This window comes from Chelonoidis abingdonii, chromosome 5 (assembly GCF_003597395.2).
Source record: "Chelonoidis abingdonii isolate Lonesome George chromosome 5, CheloAbing_2.0, whole genome shotgun sequence".
NCBI lineage: Eukaryota > Metazoa > Chordata > Testudines > Testudinidae > Chelonoidis > Chelonoidis abingdonii.
This window is the reverse complement of record NC_133773.1, coordinates 102,322,182-102,337,933: the sequence shown is the minus strand read 5'-3', so window position 1 is coordinate 102,337,933 and position 15,752 is coordinate 102,322,182. Positions and strand designations below refer to the sequence as shown.

The 15,752-nt window shown below is 42.8% G+C and overlaps 1 protein-coding gene across 2 annotated transcripts in view; it reads left to right on the top strand.

The window, feature by feature from the left end:
* The window catches only part of PGCKA1 (PDCD10 and GCKIII kinases associated 1), an 82,652-nt gene that overhangs the window by 43,319 nt on the left and 23,581 nt on the right, over positions 1-15,752 (top strand). For both annotated transcript variants that reach the window (XM_075066522.1, XM_075066521.1), the window contains one exon: positions 9,963-10,020. The gene's annotated coding sequence lies outside the window, so the exon portion shown is untranslated. The remainder of the gene's footprint in view (positions 1-9,962; positions 10,021-15,752) is intronic.

Sequence of the window (15,752 nt, the reverse complement as noted above, 5' to 3'; positions counted from 1 at the left end):
TAATGGTCAAAGAACTGAGCTAATACTGTTGCTAAATATTTTGCATATAAACATTAAGAGGGCAGTTCCCAAAATGTTATTGGATTCCTTGAGTGAAAAACTATTTGCTCTTCTATGTAGGATCAGGACGTTTGAGAATAAACGTTAGAGGAAATTGAGTGCACACCCTTATTTGGTACATCCCTGGAGTACACCCTGATCGGTAAGTATCAGAGGGGTAGCCGTGTTAGTCTGGATCCTGTTAAAGCAGCAGAGAATCCTGTGCACCTATAAACGCTCCAAACGTCTGTTAGTCTATAAGTGGCCAACAGGATTCTCTCCTGATCGTTAAGATGATCTTTATTCGCCTCTTGTAGGTTTTGGATTAATAGTCATATCAGAAGATGTCTACTATGTCTCTGCATATCAGGCATAATAAGCTTGTCATCAGTCTTTTTTCTTCTCTGTGCTACCCTATCACATAGTCTAATGCTGATGTGTGGTCATACCTACACAGACGGACAGGACAGGTTCTGAACTGTGTTTTCTTCCAGCCTGATCTTCATTCTTTTGTGACAGCTGAAAGCCTCCCTGTTTTCAACTCTGAAGTTCAGAAAACTGAAACATCATAAAGAGATTTTAACTAACCAGGGTACAGCAGTACTCACTCAGATTAAAATCAATTAATCCAATCCAAAAAAGGAGAGTGAGAGAGAGAAGAGCGCAAATGGGAAAAGGACAGACAGACAACGATGTAGAGAAAGAAAAGAGCAGAACAGGATAAGATCTTTGAGAAGATAGGAGGGAACTGAGGAAAAAAAAAAAAAAAAGAGGAAACCTGAGAGGCAATGCCAGGACCTCAGCAGGTCCCATTTGAGCTGGTTGCAGGCCCCCAGTTCGCTCCAACCAAGGGACAAACCCAGCATTCCTATAAATATGAAGAAACCTCTGGGCCCCCTCCAGTAGTTTTTTCAGAACAGAATCCCTTTCAGTCACATTCACTGCTTCCAGGGTTACTGTAGTCTTTTTTTCACTGCAAGTGGCTCACAGTTTAAGTGTCTTTGGCAATGTCTTTGGCAGCATCATTCAGAGGTATTTAAAATATCCAGGGCAAGGTGATTTTCAGGATACCAGGACAGTCAGAACATGACGGCAAGGGGCCCCATTCCCTAACTGACCTCAATCCTGACTTTAAATTCATGTTCCCAGAAAACTCAGCTGTACATTTAGAATGGTATCCATAGCCATCCTTCTTACACTCAGGACTCCTCTCCCTTAAATTAAAATACACAATTCTACATTATGTAGAGGGCTGCCTATGTGCAGATATCCACCAAACCCATTTGAACACCTCAACCCAAAACCCAAATTAAAAATAAGTGTGTGCACCAAACAGGCAGACGAATAGCAGAAGATAGAGCCACCAGTTACCAAATCTGCACACAAGATTCTAGGCATGCAATAACCTTTGATACTAAAATTACATTTGCAAAAAAATGGAAGGTGCAATTTTGGGCACATCACTTAGATGCTCCTTTAGAAAATCTGGCCTACATGTTTCATTAAATCTAGAACTGCTGAGCCCATGTTTTGCTTCAGAAATTCTCCAGTTGGACTAGATATTCTGTGCTATAATTAGTCTTTTAAAAGTTCTGTTAGCCACATTCCCAGCATTACCCACGAAATTAGGTAAAACCACCGTAGGCTATTACCTCGCTGCATGGAGCTTATAAGCAAAGTTTGTGCAAGAGGCAACATGGTCAAGTAGAGTGACAATTGGGTTGAAGCAGGCCAAATAGAGCTTTGACCTCACAGCAGCATAAAGTCATACTGTGCTGCCATGTAGTGGTGGGGAAGTTGTGGCACAGAGGACTAATTAAGTAGCAGTATTGCTGATAAAAAATTCCTGACCAAGTCTTTCATAAAAGTGGTCGTTCACTGGAAAGATTTCTCAGGTCTACAGGGAAAAAAAAGACCTCTCACCCTAGAATAGCAATTGGATATTCCCCTGGTATGTGAAAGATTCAAGTTGCTGCTGTGAATCAGGGACTTGAACCACCTTAGCACCAGGCTACTGGTAATTCTGAGGTCTCTCTCTAAATTGCAAGAGTTCTAGTTTTTGCTCCAATGCAGAATGAAACCAAATGTCAAAACTTCATGAAACAGAATTCATGTTGGCCAGCCAGTGCTAATTGCTAAGAACCAGTTTGTCCTACAGATTTCAGAGTGGTAGCCGTGTTAGTCCGTATTAGCAAAAACAACGAGGAGTCCTTGTGGCACCTTAGAGACTAACAAATTTATTTGGGTATAAATAAATTTGTTAGTCGCTAAGGTGCCACAAGGACTCCTCGTTGTTTCTGTCCTATAGAGTTTTTCCGCACAGTTTTTGACCCTAGAGAAATTAAAAAGAAAAGAAAACACCCTTCCTAGTCTTCTCACCCTCTATAGTACATCTCTACCCTGATATAACGCAGTCATTGGGAGCCAAAAATCCCTACCGCGTTATGGGTGAAATGCCATTATATCAGAGTAGTGGTGGCAGGGCTGCAGCAGTGATTTAAAGAGCCTGGGGCTTCGGCCGCAGGGAGCCCCAGGCCCTTTAAATTGCCAGAAAAGCCCTGCTGCCACAGCCCTGAGGTAGCAGCAGCAGCAGGACTCCAGTGGTGATTTAAAGGGCCTGGGGCTCCCTGCAGCAGCTGGAGCCCCGGACCCTTTAAAGCGCTGCTGGAGCCCTGCTGCTACCGCGCTATATGCGAACCCGTGTTATATCGGGTTGCGTTATAGCAGGGTAGAGGTGTACTCTGAGCAGTGTCCTTCACCACACTGGACACTTATAAAACTGGCACAGGTAAGGCAAAAAATTACTCTAAAAGTGGTCAAATAAGAAAACGAAAAAACAAAAAAAAACTTATCCCAAATTGATAAAGCGATTCCACCTTCAACAGGTTTGCAGGCTTTGGTCAAGTCTAAAGTGGGAGTCTGAGGTACTATGCAAGCAAAACCTCCCTCTCTATTCTGGCTCAGAAAGTGGCTTAATATGCAGTTCTGCTTACAGATTTAAAAACAAAACCAAACCTTTTGACTTGAATAACTGTCAACTCAGAGTTCATTCTAGGCATTGAAAAATCAAGCTGTGTTGTTTTCAGTTCATTCAGCACCAGCAGTAATAAACTATTTTGCAGGCTAAATTCTGCCCTTATTACATCTTTTCAATTCTCATCAAATCTCCTAGGGGTTGCAAAAATGTAAATAAGGGCAGAATTAACTGATGATGCAAGAGTCAGAAATCCAGCTCATTCTCATGTTGCTGTATTGACTACACTGCTGACAGTAATGAGAGCATAGGAATTGCCATCAGACCAGTGCATCTGATGGTGGCCAGCACCTGATGCATCAGAGGAAGCAGTAAGAAAACTGTAATATAATAATCAGCTTGTAAGAAGGTGGCATGATTTTCTGTTGGCCGGCCTATTACTATTGTCATCCCACCATATTTCAGTAATGCCTACTTTATCAAGATACTTTATTGTCAGGCATTCTAGTTCACCTATTTTTGAATGTAAGCTTCTCACACTTATTTCTAGCCAGTTCTAGTTTTAATTTTTGGCTGTGTGCAGTTCAGTGCCTGAGCCAACTTTCATTGAACTCAATGGAAAGTCCTCTGTTTACTTCAAGGGAGTTGGATAACTCCGAGAGTGCATATGTATTACTATTTGCCTTGTGGCCACATGTATGCACCCAGTGCAAGAAACACATGTCCCTTGGCATCTTTGGGACAGAGTTGCTGAACTGAGGGAGACTTAATTATTTAAAGAGACAATGTGTAGGGGCACTCTAGGACACTCTTACCTCAGAAAAGACTGTCTTGATCCTCCAGTTGATGAAGTCAGTGTCATGACTGAAGGACACATGGAGAAATATCAATAGCTGGGTGACTATAAGAGACATTAGATGACTTGTCTTCACAGCAAGAAGGTGGTAGATCTCATAGGGCGACCAAACAGCAAGTGTGAAAAATCAGGATGGGGTGGATGGGTAATAGGACCTATATAAGAAAAAGGCAAAAATCGGGACATCTGGTCACCCTAATCTCACAAGACATGTACTGAAACTTCTAGTGAAATCTATTAGGGAGGAGCCTGTGGTTATGATACAGAATGGTACCAATAATATAAGGGAGTATAAGAGGGAGGTCCTGGAAGCTAAATGTCCATTATTAGGAGACAAAAATAGTTTAAAGATTGTCACAAAAAGCCAAATACACAAGGAACAGAATTGCCATTTTACATCACAACTTTTCTGACTAATTCCATGTCAAGTAGCCACATTTTAAAACAAAACATTAGAACTTAAGTCCCTCTAGCATGCATTCATTCCCATATGCCTCCCTCCTAGCATACCCATACACCAAGTCAAACAAGTTCACAACATGACATTTTTCTAATGATTTCCTTAAAAAGTCCCTGAAGCATAATAGCCCTGGCTGGGGAATTCAAAGGACCATTGCTGCAGCTAACTGTGTTTCCAAAGCTATGGAGCAGATAATCAGACCTGCTTAACACAAAAAAATTCTGCTTATACTGAAGAACAGTTAAACTCAGAATCTTAGGAACCTGGGCTTTAGCCCAACCACTGTCTTGGTTTTGTTTATATTTTTATGCTTCTCCTCACAACCCATGCACTTGCCACTTCATTTCTTCACTGCAAGGGGCCTGCCATAAAACTCACAAGCTGCATCCTCCAGCAAAATGCTGAATTAGCCTTCAAGGGGTGCTAGTCAAATGAGTATGCATGTCCTGCTTTTCCCTCCAAGAGAGTCAATCCATTGTGTATCTGTAATGCATGGAGTGTCCACTACCCCCAGGGATAAGAGTCACCAATCAGCTGCTAATGCTCAGTTTTTAACATGGCAGCCCACTGCACTATTACTATGCCATTAGGCCTCAAACTCTCTGGAGTCAAGTCTAGCTATCAGACATAGAAGTTAAATACAGACAGCTTGTCCAGAATGCTTAATAAAGCTGCCATCAATACATCTGAGTCATTCTACAGCTTATTATATGGGGTTCATCTGATCAGGCTATTTTAAAGCCTTTTAAATAATGTCGTTAGAGACACGTAGTTTTAAAAAAAAATAAACAACAACTCAGGTTCTAGATTTTACTTCCCATTCTAACCCCATTATTTGGTCAGTAACACTTTCTTCTACCACAAGAGCCTCACACTTGTAGAATATTTAAAATAGACTGAGCAGCATATTACAATGTACTTAATATTAAGTTGCATCAATGTTAAAATAAAATGAACTCAGTTTACAGCTAGATGTACTTCTGCATCTCCTCACTAGTCAAGGACGTTGCCTATTACTCCCGTAAGAGTTTAGGAGTGCTCATGCTCCTTGCAGTCTAAGGCCTGGTCTATACTACGCATTTAAACTGATTTTTGCAACGTTAAACCGATTTAACGCTGCACCCGTCCACACAATAAGGCCCTTTATATCGATATAAAGGGTTCTTTAAACCAGTTTCTGTACTCCTCCCCAACAAGAGGAATAGCGCTGAAATCAGTATTACCATAGAGGATTAGGGTTAGTGTGGCTGCAAATCAATGGTATTGGCCTCCGGGCGGTATCCCACAGTGCACCATTGTGACTGCTCTGGACAGCAATCCGAACTCGGATGCACTGGCCAGGAAAAGCCCTACGAACTTTTGAATTTCATTTCCTGTTTGCCCAGCGTGGAGCTCTGATCAGCACGGGTGGCGATGCAGTCCCAAACCCAAAAAGAGCTCCAGCATGGACCGTATGGGACATACTGGATCTGATCACTGTATGGGGAGACAAATCTGTTCTATCAGAGCTCGTTACAGAAGACAAAATCACAACATTGAAAAAAGTCTCCAGGCTATGAGCAGAGTCCACAGCACAGTGCGCGCACAAGCATAGCAGAAACCAAAGACAAATGATCCATAAGGAGGGAGGAGGGCGACTGAGGACTCCACTACCACAGTCCCCAGTCTCCAAAAAGATGCATCTTGGCTAGCCCAATGCCGTAGTAAACACATGTCTGGGGGTCAGGTGTAGCTTGTATAATGTTACCCACCCCCATGAAAGAAAAGGAAAAAAATCATTACCTTTCATGTCACCACATGTCTCGCTGCTGCTAGGACGCGATCTGCAGCAGTGAACAAGACCCCCTCCCGTGCAGACGGACAATAGACTGCTATCCATCATCAACCCAAGTCCCTGCGGCCTCATGAATCGGCCGTGGCGCCTGGGAAAAAAAGGAGTACCCCAGCATGACAGAAATGGTAACGGTCCCTTCACATAGCACTGAGGCCGACCCATCACCCCCCCTTCATGTGTAAAAGGAACCACGCACAAAAAATCATCTAGCCAACGGGCTCGCTCTCCCCACACCGTAGCCGCCGCAACAAGCACCTGAAGCGGCCCCCTCATTCTCACTAAAACATCAGGTTCTTATCGCATTCTTATACTCATCAAACAAAGGGGAACGCAAGGAGCCCAGGAGCTCGCGGGAGCAGGGAAAGCAGCAGTGGTTGTTGCAGGGCACCCCCAAATCACGTACCATCATTCGCGGATCTACACGGAGCGCTGTGCCCTGTATAGTTCTCTATACACTTGCCCCATACAGGCACGACTGACTAATTTTAGAACCATAAAGAAGGATTTGATCGGATCATCCCGCTTGTCTGCACCCCTGGCCATTCACCAGGGCAACCAATGAAAAGCAGCAACGTACAGAACAACTGAAACTGTCCGCTATCTTCAAAGCAAATGAATATGGTTGCGCTGTAGAACACCTCGTTAGCAATCCATAACAACAAAAAAAGCTGAACAGCGCATGGTTGCCGTGCTATGGCGTATGCCAGGCAACCAGAAAAAGGCAGAAAATATGTAACGGCTTTCATGGAGGAAGGAAGAACACATTTACCCAGAATCACCGGACACTATTTGTGCACCATCATGCATGGGTCAACTAGAATCCAATGGCAGGGAACTGTGGAAACGATGATAGCTACCACAGTGCAAAGCCCAGAAATCAACGCAGCCTGACCATGATCACACCACCGGAATTAAGCTAGTGTGGCACGTGCACTACTTATACAATCATTTTACAAAACCGGTTTATGTAACATCGGAATAATCCCGTAGTGTAGACATACCCTAAGAACAAGGCAAGACAGTTTTCTGCACAACGTGATATAGAAACATACCCACTGATATATGTAGCATGTATCTGATATACCTATTATTACCACTGTGAGCAAGCTGACCTAAATTAATACCACCGCAATGGATTAGCTGGTGATGTCAGACACCAGCAACGCTGGCCAAACAGGATATGCTGGCACAAGATTGAGCTGCCAACTCAGCTCAGAGCTGGCTCTGTTTGTGCATTCCAGTGAGGTCTTTCAGAGGTACAGAATCCTAGCAATGTGATCACCCCTGGCTAGAATGACCAACTGTCCATCTTCTGATCACTCAAGTAATAATTGATAATGCAGTGATATTACAGTGTTATGTAGTATTACAAGCAGTGACCAGGTGGCTGAAGGGTATTAAAATGGGTAAGTAGTGGATATGTGACTGCTGCGCACTCAGCCAAATATGGTTTGCACACTATTAACTTGTCCTTCCGCTCAGCTGTTTGCTGGAGTTACCTATTACCTCTTGCCATATGTTTAGGCTGTAAGCTCTTTGGGAAAGGGACTGCATTTTTAGACATGTATACTATGCTTATCACAGTGGGGCCCTGATACCTGATTGGGGACTCTAGTCACTATGGTAGAACAAGTAGTGAATAATAGAGGGATAAGTGACTATGAACTTGGGACAAATGAACTTCAGCAATCATGAGAGATTAAAGTAAACTCAGGAAAGACTTCTGAAGAGAAAGTGAGTGATTATTTATGCTACTGGTCATATTTGTTTGTCCCATGTACAAACTAGCTAATGATTGCAAGGGATTTACCCTTTGCCCCACTCTTCCTTTTAATAATCTAAAATGAAAATCATATTTTAACCTGATATGGTAAATAGTGGGGTGAGGAGATGCTCTTTGACTTATTGTTTTAGGTGGTAGAAGGTGGAAATCAGACAGGACACATTGTTCTCTCTAAACCTTAATAAATATTTAAAATCTGTTTACATTCTTACACCTGTAATGGACGAGTTCAGACCTCATTATGTTTTACTGATCAGTGTGATTAATACCCACCATGTGCTTCTGGTAATAAGTGCCTTAGAAGGCTGTATCCCCTCAAACTTCCTCCATGGAGATGGAAAGGAGAGAAACTACACATAAAAACCGAGATTAGTGTGTATGTGAGAGAGACAACACCAGAGTATGAGTGTTTGCCAGAGAAACACAGAGAGATGAAGAGGAACAGAAGAGTATTTGGGCATTAGATAGTGTTACACAGCTCTTGTCAAAGCTGAGGTATCTCAAAGCAGTAACTTGGATACTAGCAGTGCAGTGACTGTAAGCAAACATGTTAGTCATTAAGGGCCTGTCCTGCAAGATGCTGAGCACCTCCTGCCAGATGCAGAGAACCCACAACTCCCATCAACCTCTGAGAGACCTAAGGGCACTCAGTACCTCACAGGAGACACTCAGCACCAAGCAGAACCAGGCCCTAAGTACTCAGCAGTAACTCACACAGGCAGCCTTGGACATTAGAGCTTGTTTTATAGAGAGAAGGAATGTTGGCGAGGAGGAGAGAGAAAGCTGGAAAGAGGGAGCAGCATTGCAAGAGCACAGCACTCAGGTATGGAGAATAGCCTGTAAGGGGGCCCCTTTATAAAGGAAATAAAATACCTGGCTGGGAAATACCTCCCCTCCTTTCCTGAGGGAAATAGCCAACACACACACCTCCGATGGTGCTCAGTAGAGTTAAAAAAGCTCCCACTAGAGAGAGAAGGTCTAATGCTGCACCAAGAGAAAGAAAAAGGAAGGATTTTACATGCAAAGTTATGAGATTATGGAGCCAGGAGAACATTCTAGGGAGGAGCCAGTAGGACTTAAAATAACCACAAATGATTACTACTTGTTTTATGGGAAGTTCAGCTAGGCAACAGCTAACATTTACAACTGCAAAAATATGACTTTTGCAGAAACCATTGCTGAAAGTCAACCTTAACTATATCACATTGGTGTCAGGCCACCTGCGAAGCAGCATTAAACAAACACTTGCATGTGCCAGGAAGTGTCTGTCAGTGCTGGGTGGGAACATTTAAACTTTGCTTCCAATGGAAACTCTTTGCCTATTTGTAGCTGCTGGTCAGTGAGTCTTCAAAAAGTGGAGAAAAGAAGAACAAGAAGGTGCAAGGGGCAGAACATATCACGGTGACCATATAAAAACATTAATAGAGAAGGGGAAGAGGGTGAGGTTCAGAAAGGGAGCTGCCTCTGATGTACTCGTGCCACCAACTCAAAATGTTTACAAGTTGGCAAAGCTGCATTTGATAAAAATTCTTGATATTACTACTGCATATATTGAAACCAATTAATACATATTTTTAGACTAATACAGTACAGACCAAACCCTGCCCTTTCAACACGGTGAGTGGGAGGCGGGATGCTAGCAGATACACACTCTGCTCCAGGCATCTTGCCAATCAGGGCAAGTTTCCACTAGTCAGGACTTGGGCTCCATGGGGTGAGGATGCATTTTCTTACTATTCAGAATGTGACTGCATGCACCTGACCACAATACATGCTAGACACGTCCCTTGGCCAGCAGACCACACTCCCCCATGGGTGGCCATTGTGAATAAGCCAGAAGTATAACAATTAATTTATAGCATTTAATATTTGAAGTAATTTGCAAGTAAATTGTAATTACTAATATTTGCAATAGCATATTGAGATTCTGGGATGAAAAACACAGTAAGTCTTCTTATTAATTATTATTATGGCAAATATCTTGAACAGACAAATAACACATACATGTACTTTCAGATGTCACCACTCAGCCAGATGTTAAAATCATGATCAGTCAACTCCCATTGGCTATTTGGTAAGTATGCTGTAATTTGAGGGGTAATTGATATTTTTAAATACTGATGGTTCATTACAAATGTGCCCTGTGTTTGCCGTCAGTTGTTTAATTACTATGTTCCTGTGAATTTAAATAGATTTGTCATTTCCAGGAAAATGTGGAGGTAAACAATTTAGAAACAATTCTGCTTAAGTGTCACCTATTCCATTTTGTATTATTTTGTTTTCTTGTTACTCTGAATGTTTGTATAACAGTAACTTTGTTACTTAAGGGTTCTGCTACTTTTGCTTTATACCCTTGTTGAAGTAATAGTCCTATTTTTGACAACAAAACAATTCCCATGTCAAAACTTCTATGTCATAAGGCCCTACCTAATTCGTAGTCCATTTTGGTCAATTTCATGGTCATAGGCTTTTAAAAATAGTAAGTTTCATGGCTTCAGATATTTCAATAGCAAATTCCACAGTATTGTAACTATGGGGGTCCTAACCCAAAAGGGAGTCATGAGGGGAGTCGCAAAGCTATGGGGGATGAGGCATTGCCACTTTCACTTCTGCGCTGCTACTGGTGATGGTGCCTTCAGAGCTGGGCTCCCCCCAGCTCAGCAAGACCACAAAAGGCGGGGTCTCATCTGGCCTCAGGCGCGAGGCAGACCCCTAACAGGGGAAGAGGAAGTCCCTTCCCTCCTCAACCTGGCGTGCAACTAGCAGCTGAAGCTCCCCTGCTCCACAACCTAGGAACGCACCCAACGCGCGGGCTCCACTTAACCCTGCACACTAGCAAATTCATGAGGAAGGAGAATCAGATCTTCACGAGCCATGCGAACACAGCAGGACGATTTTTCCACAGCACTAAATCTGGTAGGGCGTCCTAGGTCAATATACGGATTATATACTTTTTGAGTTAGAATAAAGCCTCAAAAACACCGCATCAGGGGCTTGTTCACCCTGACAGAATCTACCAAATATGATAGGATGCTAATCAATGTCTCTTCCAGCAATGTCCCGGAGCATTGCTGCCGACATCTGACCAACAAACTGCCAAATACAGACACACGCCTGTACGAGAAAAGAATAATGACACAAATCTGACATGCAATGTTACACATTCAACAAACCAGTAGGAAAGCACTCAATCTCCCTGATCATTCAAAACAACACGACTTACCGAAAGTCGCAGTTTCTCAAGACAAAAAACCTTCAGCGAACAGACTTCAATAAGAAGCTCCAAATGGTATTATATCGTCCGCCACTCAAACCATGACATCAACACATATTACAGGCCTGACGGAAAGACTCGAGAAGTGCTAGGTGAGGTAAGCACACAGTAATTTCCCTCTGCGATCACTGCCCAACACTTCTTGTCAGCTGTATCTAGAACATAGTCTCATCCACAACGTATACGAATGCACATGCTAGTACTCACACCAAAAGTAATCAACCACTGGTTAGGAGGAAACGTTACGACATCACTAGTAGCCGGATCTCTAAGAATCGCGACGTTAGGTTAACTGAATAGCCCTCAATATATGCACGAGCCCCTCAAACACTATAGATGAAAAGAACAAACTAACCCAAAAAATTTTTCAACATGACCTTTACCTGTATTTTTCAACTATTCTCCATGCGTCTTGATGAAGTGGCGTCTTTAAGCCCACAAAAGGCTCGATGCTCCAAATAAAATATATGTTCTAAGTCGTATTCATTTATGTAGACGTGACAAAGATGGCCAACTGTAGTATGTTGTGTGTCGCTGCATCTTTCTGTGCGGAGGTATAAGATGCCACCCCTATGGCCCCTACCTTGGGGCACCAAGGGCCCTGCTAGTGCCCAGTAATGGAGATAACGGAGAGTGATCAGAAGAAGAGGGTCTGGAATTTGCTCCTTAACCCTAACGTCCAGCCTCTCAACTACCTACACGGTTCTTACTCTCTTACCTCGCTTGAGGGTGGGATACCATTCAATCCTTAAAACTGGGCTGGAGGAGACTTCTTCCCCCTGTTGTGGCCGGGTCTCCCTTACTCCAATATTCCCACTTTCAAGTTCTGCACAGCACACCTCTTAAGTCTCCGCTCCTAGGTGCCCGAGTCTCTTTTTCCCCGCTGACTGACCCTGAAGCAGGAGTTTTGATTTAGGTTTGCGCTAAACAGGACCTTAATTGATACTGGTGACTCCAATTTAACCTGTAGGCAACCTCTCGTGACGCTTAGCAGCGGAACCCACGCTCCTTAATTACCTAGGGCTTATTAACTTCCCTTGCAGTCACTGGCCTCCTTGGGACCCCTGCATAATCACAAGACTCTCTCCTTGTTTTGCCTGATACGGACTAACACGGGTCCGCTTTGAAAAGAATGATAGATGGGAATTTTTCCAACTAAAATGGAGTTTTGTCCAGCAAAGTGCAACAGCAGGACCCACATTCATACACAATCAAAAGGATGTCTGCAGGTACCAGAATGCAATTTCTGGTCAAAATGAGACAAGGATATGGTACCCACCTCCAGAATAGTCCATTAGGCGCAACACTGGGAGGTAGAGTTCCCTTTGAAGACTGGGGCTACCAGAGTTCGTTTCCTCTCTTGGTCTAAAGTGAATGTTAGTATTTAACAAAGTGGAACACTCTACAGACGAGCCTGAAGGGATATGACTCTGTACACTGTTGCCTGCATTCCAGTGGTCTCCCCCATCTCCCCCTGAGTTACCAACCTGACACTTGGCTTTTTTCTTGGGGGGGGGTGGAAAAGATGTTTCAGAGCAGGCCTTAGCTTTTGTTCCGTGTTTCGGAACTAAAAACCCAATCCATCATGCGTAAAGCATCAACAGTTTTGACAGTGAAACAGAATCTACTTGTTTTCATGTTCAACCTTAGCTGTTAGGCTTGACAAAGTAGCATTTTGGAATGAGCTTGTTAAGCTAAGCTTGAGACTGGCTGGGAAGCTCTAACAAAAGCACCAGGTTCCCAACGAGGGCGCAGATCAACTGCACACAGCACAAACCCCCATAAAAACAGATCTGTTAATTGAGACCGTTATCATGTTGCTACACAAATCGCAGTTGCCTACTAAATGAGAGTTCTGTTTTAAAACCAGGAACTCACTAGTAGAACAATTGTACACACACACACAACTCCTCAAATATGTTTTACACTCAACATCGTAATTAGGAGATGGTTAAATAATAAAAACCATTTTCTACACCCACAATTCCTGGAAGTTTGCATTATTTTGAAATGTTCTAACGATTTTTTCTTTACTCTTTAAGCAATGGCGTGGGGGATTTTCCGAGATAATATTATAACAGAAAACTTTTATAGAAACAAATGACAACAATGTCTGTTGAAGACATACAACTCATTGTTTACCAGAATCCTATGAATAAAAATTTTTAAATGATTACAAAAGGCCTCTTTTTTTTTTAAGATGGAAAAATTTCAATGTCAATTTATTTGCAAACATTTTTAAAAGCCCATTTTTTACCAGTAAAGTAACTGTTCAAAAGTTTCAACCAGCTTTAATCATAATGTCCAAACACACATTGTCTGTTCAACTCCCTAACCTCCTTCTCATTTCCACCATAGAAACACCTGTGCTGCACACACACAATCAATCATAGAAGATTAGGGTTAGAAGGGACTTCAGGAGGTCATCTAGTCCCACCCCCTGCTCAAAACATCTAAGTCCTCGTAACAGCTAGAACATTCATCATACCTAAAGACGAATGACCACAAAACACGTGTAGTGGTGAAGTCTGTATATGAAAAAATATGAAGTCAAACTTGAGGTTGGGTTGGAGAAAGCACAGGGTGGGAGTTGCTGCAAAAATCAGGCTTGACAACCTGAGCTTGCACTCATGTAAAATCCATCTCAGCAGTGCAACTGTGGAGGAAGAAGGGGCATGGATTAGGGAGCAGGCTGTCTGCTAGGCAGCTTGTCTTCCCACAGTCAGGAATAGGGGAGATACATGTGAGAAGGAGGACAGATAATGAGTTAGGGAGTCAGGCCAGACAAGAAGGGAGAAAAGTAGCAGCTGGTGGATCCAGGCAACTCTGGAAGTGTTTCCATGCAAAGCAAATTAAATTATAGCAAATTAGGGAAACTGCTCTTTTGGGACCTGATTGTGATCCCTGGCAATGCTCCTATGCAGAGCACCAAGGCAGCATAAGCATTTCAAGGGCAGCAGCATGGTGGGAAAGAGACACTGCCACTGCACGCAGAGCTTTAGTTGCTCTGACAAGGAGGGTAAAGTGGATTGCCCCAGGAAAAAGACTACTGCAGAACTTACTTTCTTTACAGAGCAGTGGGGGAAACAGAGACTAAACTGTGACCTTCTGAGTCACAATCCTGGCCCTGTTCTACTGTTGGTACAGCACAGCTACATGCTTCCTCCTCCTGGGGATGGATTGTGAGGTGCCAATTCAACCCTTTATGTTTAAATATACAGTATGAAAATGACTTCTCAAGTTACATTATGAGAAAGGGTGTGGGTGTGCAGAAAGGGGGTGGAATTTGTGGTGATAGTGGTTGTTTGGCTACAGGGAGCCAAAGAAACACGAGACAGGTCAGGACCAAAATTCAATAAGGGATTATTTTAAAGCCTGTCTTCTGATCAAGTTAGTAATTGCTTTACACACACACAAAGAGAATTACATGGAAAATTAATTTTCCTTTGATGAGCTATTGTGGATAATTTCAGGACAAATTCAGTTATTAAAATAGGAAGCAGAGGGATTTCAGGCCTGTTTTAAGTACAAATCTTAATGCAAATTTAACTAGGGATTTGCTGCTGATGCCTCCATACCAAATGATGCTAATGCAGGCATACTATGGGTTAGAAACCAAAAGGAAGTTACCAAATAATTTTGTGTCTCATTTTAAACTTGAACATTCTACATAGTTTTTATTTCTGTAACAGTTTGGCTTTAACCTGTACACTAAATAGGGACCAATCCAGCAAAGCATGTTGAACTTTAAGCACATTAGTTGTCCAAATGGCAGGGACTGCTTAAGTCTTTGCTGGATTGGGTTTGTAAATAACTTGTCTCTCTTATTTTTCTTCTTCTATTTCCCTTATTTTCATAACGTTCTCTCTCTCCTTTTACTATCTGCTGGTGTTTCTCTGCCTTATGTTTAAGGCACCTTTCTATTTCTGTGTTTGTTCTCTCCTCTTCCCAGCTCTACTTGCTGCTCCATAATCTTTCCATTCCTCTCTCACCTATTTGTCATTGATTTTTTCCCATCTTCCTTATTGCTCATTCCGCTGTCTCCACCCATCACTAATCCTCTGCATTACCCCACTCCCCATCACACACAGCCCTGCTACTCTCTCTCAAACCTCAGACATATGCACCCGCATGCATATACACAAGGTAACCTTTGAAATCCTTAAATGAGATTCTGATACTTACACAGCACAGAATACAAACCAGAATTCGTACCATGAAAAGCCCACTAAGTGTTTACAGCTGCTTGCATACTTCATGAGGATATTAATGCCCAAAATCTATTGTTTCCTCTCTTCCCTTCCCCCATCCATCTCCCCCACATAATCTATTATTATCCCACACTTGCCTCTGAAAATGTCAGGTGTTTTTGGGGTGCCTGCATGAGGCCTAAGACAGTGATAGAAACTAAGTGAAACATGGCTGGGTTTATCTTGGCAGCGAGGCGTAGGCTGCTGGACTTCCATCGAGGTAGCTCTAAGCAGGGAGGTTTTCTGTGCTTTGTAGGAGGAACGGGAACCTCACCTTATGCA